Source organism: Cebus imitator, unplaced genomic scaffold, assembly GCF_001604975.1.
Source record: "Cebus imitator isolate Cc_AM_T3 unplaced genomic scaffold, Cebus_imitator-1.0 Scaffold733, whole genome shotgun sequence".
NCBI classification, from domain to species: Eukaryota; Metazoa; Chordata; class Mammalia; order Primates; family Cebidae; genus Cebus; species Cebus imitator.
Genome location: NW_016108048.1, coordinates 304,494 through 308,900, shown reverse-complemented (window position 1 = coordinate 308,900; position 4,407 = coordinate 304,494). Strand labels below are relative to the sequence as shown.

At 37.4% G+C, this 4,407-nt stretch overlaps 1 protein-coding gene across 4 annotated transcripts in view; it reads right to left on the bottom strand.

Annotated features, from left to right (window-relative positions):
• Positions 1-4,407, bottom strand: part of AP1S2 (adaptor related protein complex 1 subunit sigma 2) — a 29,743-nt gene that overhangs the window by 22,024 nt on the left and 3,312 nt on the right. The gene's annotated exons all lie outside the window — the stretch shown is intronic.

Genomic DNA, 4,407 nt, shown 5'->3' with positions numbered 1-4,407 from the left:
AAAAAAAAAAAAAAAAAAATGAGGCCTAAGTGTACAGGGCCTACAAGTGCTAGTACTGAGATAAGAAACCTGATCTTTTGACCTTAACTCCAGGCCTTTTTCTACTGTATCATACAAACTCACTTGGGATATATATTATGACTTTGTGCATGTCTACTCTATCTGACTTCCACACTAAGTTATTTAACGTGGTGGGCCTCCTGCAGTCTTACTGAGAGGAGATATTCACGTGTTCATTTATCATCATTGCGAAGGGAGTAAGTCATGGAAGACAAAACAGGGCATCAATGCCAACTTTAACAAAGTGCTCCCTCTCTTTCCCATCACTACTCTGTTTTTGTTTATCTACTTAAAAGAGAATGGAGTATTCTATCTCTATCCTCCCTAACCCATGCTCATTAAATAGAACTTTGAATTTGGGGAAACTGAAAAATGATACATAAGATTCCCTGAATTAAGAAAACTAAAGAATAAAGTAACTGACATAAAAATGGTAGATTAAAAACCAGATATGACTAGCTGATAGCAACAGAATGCTACATAATGTATTATACAGAGGTGACTAACAGTTTCAAGTAAAATTCCTTTTATTCTTATTTAAGACTTCCTCAATGCTACTACTGAACAATCTAATGCTTGTACCATCCCTGCTCCTTATCCACAGTACTGCCTCTTTTCTTACAAATAAAAAGCACTTAAACACTAGTCAAAGCTCCTAAACTGCATGAATCACTTGGAAGCATTAATTTTAAAATCATCAGTAATGATGTGTCTAAGCCCCAGCCAGTAATATTTAAACAAAAAACAATAAAAACAAACCCCATAAGACTATCTAAATGTTTACTTTCACTCAGAATCGAAAAAGAATAATCAAGTTAATGAATTTGTTGGTGTAGGTGAACAGATAGCTATCAGGATAATAACGTGGCTCTTTCCAGAAAGCTTAGGGAAGGAAGAAACAAGTATAATAATTAAGTACCATTCATTGAATCCTCACCCTACATGAGACACTAAATGTCAGCTAAGGCTTTTGCATACTTTACCATTCTAATCCTCACAAGGACAGCATCCCTGAGATACCATTATTACTTGCATTGATAAGAGACCCAGGTTTGAGTAACTTGCCTAGGAACAGCAATTTGACTACAGAGCTCAAGTTTTACATTTAAAACTATAGCCAGCAATTGTACTAAAGTAATCCCATACCTGGCAAAAATTAAAATATGCTCAAAACAATATTTTAAGAGCTTTGAAGAAGAGAGAAATAAAAAATGCCATACTGATTTAGTAAAAGATTACCAAGAGAACCTGAAGTATACTTCCTATATTTAGGACCAAATGGTTTTAAAAAATTCAATAATAAGCTCATTTTGTTCTCTTAGTGCATATTTGTAAGTCTAAATCTGAAGTAAAATTAATAATAGACTAGTAAGAAGAAAGGTATGTTTGGTTATTTTTAGCGCAGTGGATTAAGCTTACTCTAATTACTGGCACTCAGAGAACATCTGAAAGTGCCTATTCTTATATTCAAAACACATGACTTCTCCGCAGTCAGCTAAATATCAGCTAAATATCAGCTGACTGTGGGTGAATGTAGCTAAAGTATTCTCAATACCCATTGGTATGTCATTAAAAATTATTTTGTTAGTAAAGAAAATCAATAAGTATTCTTTAATAAATTCTCAAGTTAGTAATTCGGAGAGATATATGTTTTTAAATTAATTTTAAAAGACCTTAATCCAATGACTCTTCCACAAAACGCTACACAAAACAGGAATCAAAAAAGCATAGTATTCTGTCTTACAGGGATCTTTAAGAGCATTTATTTTAGAGATAAGGAAACAAAGTGACTTGTTTAAAGTCATAAAACTAGCTAACGTTACAAAGGGAACAGAACTCAAGTCCCCAGATTTTTAGTCTGTCTTTTCAGGTAATATTAATTATCCTTATCCCTCTATGATTCCCCCTCAAAAGGGAGAATTTGTATGCCAAATAGGATGAAGAATGTGGGTGAGAAAATTTAACAAAAACAACAAAAAGCACTTGCTGGCATGAACAGCAAAAGGGCTAGTCCAGAATTTCTCAGGAGCTAAGCAGTAATTCTCTTGCTTAAAAAGGTCTTCTCTTCCAGTAGTAGAAAAACAAATCACTTGTTTATACCAACAAAAAATATGTCTGTAAGTGGTATAGTAGGTGAGGTTTTTGGTATGAAATGAAAGGGGGGATGCATAGAGAAAGAGAAGATAAATTCCACCTTTTGTATATGACTGATATCTCAATAAAGCAGTTAGTTTTTTAAGTCTACCTTTCATTTAAAGGGGTTTGATGTAAGTATCAGAGTTGGGTTAGATACCTTTATAGCTTTTAAAAGAAAAAGTAGTGGCTCGACACAGACACACGGGCTGAGTGACACGTGCGTGAACACCAAGCAGTGCTTTCCTTTCTTCCCGGAACAGTCCATTCCTGGGACTGAATCCCTTGCTGGTATTTTCCTCCTCCACACGGGGGACTCCTTCCCCTATCTAGAAATAAGCTTAAGAATCTCACACCTTTTTTAAAAACCTTGTTCCCCACTCCTATGTCTATGAGCAGTTACCACCTCATCTCCTGTCCTTCACAGCAAAGTTTCCCAAAATAGTCTACACATGCTATTTAAATTTCTCCACCTCTTCACACTTCGGCCCATGACATCGAGAGTTCTATCTCCACTATTCCACTGAAAATGTTCTGGCAAAGGGCATTATATGAAATGCTCACTGTAAAATCTATCAGATTCCTTCTTCACTTTCATTGAACTTTATGAAATATCCGGCACTGGTGAAACTCTCTCCGTTTTCCTGACTTTACTGACCCAAGACTTACTCTCTTTGGTTCTCATTCCACTCTGAAGGTCTCTTCATCTCCTTTGCCTGCTATTTGAATGCTGATGATCTAATACTTTGTCTTATTCTCCCAAGACTTCCATACCTACGCCAACCACATCCCACCAGAAAATCAGGCTTCTCATAATGAAAGTCACATAGACATCCCCAAATCAACTTGCCCCAAAATGAGCTGAGTTCTCTAGCTCACCTTGTACTCCATTAGCAAACCAGAAATGTGGAGATCACCCCACTCCTCCCTTTCCTTTGCTGCTCTCTCCACTTTTTGTCGTTGTTGTTGTTGAGGTTCTCACTCTGTCACCCAGCCTGGAGTGCAGTGGCACAATCAGGGCTCACTGCAGCCTTGAACTCCCAGGCACAGTCAATCCTCCCACCTCAGCCTCTAGAGCAGCTAGGACTACAAGTGCATGCCACCACACCCAGCTTTTTTTTTTCTTTTTTTCTTTTTTGTAGAGACAGCGGGGTCTCACTAAGTTGCCAGGGCTGGACTTGAACTCCTGGGCTCAAGCAATTCTCCTGCCTTGGCCTTCCATGTTCTTCCCACTTCTAGAGGTGACCAAGTCTTATCAAACCTATCTTAATCATAGCCTTTCTTTCCAGTGCCTGGGTTCAGGACCTCATTATCAGGTAGTCTCCTACTGATCTTGCAGGTGCCAGTCTCAGCCCCTCCTGCCCTAGTTCAATCTTTTAAGATATGTAAACCTGATCTTTTTTCAGCCCTGTTTAAAATCTTTGCCTCCAAGCTTAAGATCTGAGTTGCAGCCCCATGTCAATCACTAACTGGCATATGGCCCTACACAAGTCACTTCTCCCAAATTCGCATTCTTTATAAAACTAAAGTTTGATCAGCAATGGCAGTTTTCAAACCCAGGAACTGTGGCCTGTGCAGAGGGCAAAGGCCAAGTGAGCCAGGGTACAGGATCCTCCTTCCTGATTTCACATGGAACAGCCTCACTTCCACTCATTTTATTTAAGGTTCTACCCATGGGGCAAAAAGCTTAAAATAAAATCAAACAAAATCACCTGACTAGATTACTGTAAAACATCTTTCACCTCTGAAATGATATGATTTTTCTATGATCTTTAATAAGACCAAACCAAACACTGGATATAAAATCACCCAAAGATACAAAATCACCAAAGATCATTCAATAATAAACAGAAGTCCTCAATATTTAAGAAACTCTCTCTGTCTTATAATCTCCATTTCTTCCTAGCCATCTCCCTGACAAAATACCCAATCCATATTTGGAGTGCATTAAAGGGAAGCCCAGAAGAAAACCAGACTTCTCTCCCACCCTCATTGTATCCCATACTGTTAATTCCATGCATACTTTCCACACAAGACAACTTTTTATATGCAGAAATGCTCTTATCTTAAATTCAGTAAATTATTCAAAAGGAAACAAATGGGGAATAAAGTAAATGTCCCCTCAAAAAAATATTCCATAAAAGAAGACAGTTTATTTCTTTTAACTTACTTAAAACAATCTTGAGAAATTTATTTTATGGCATTCAGAGTTTC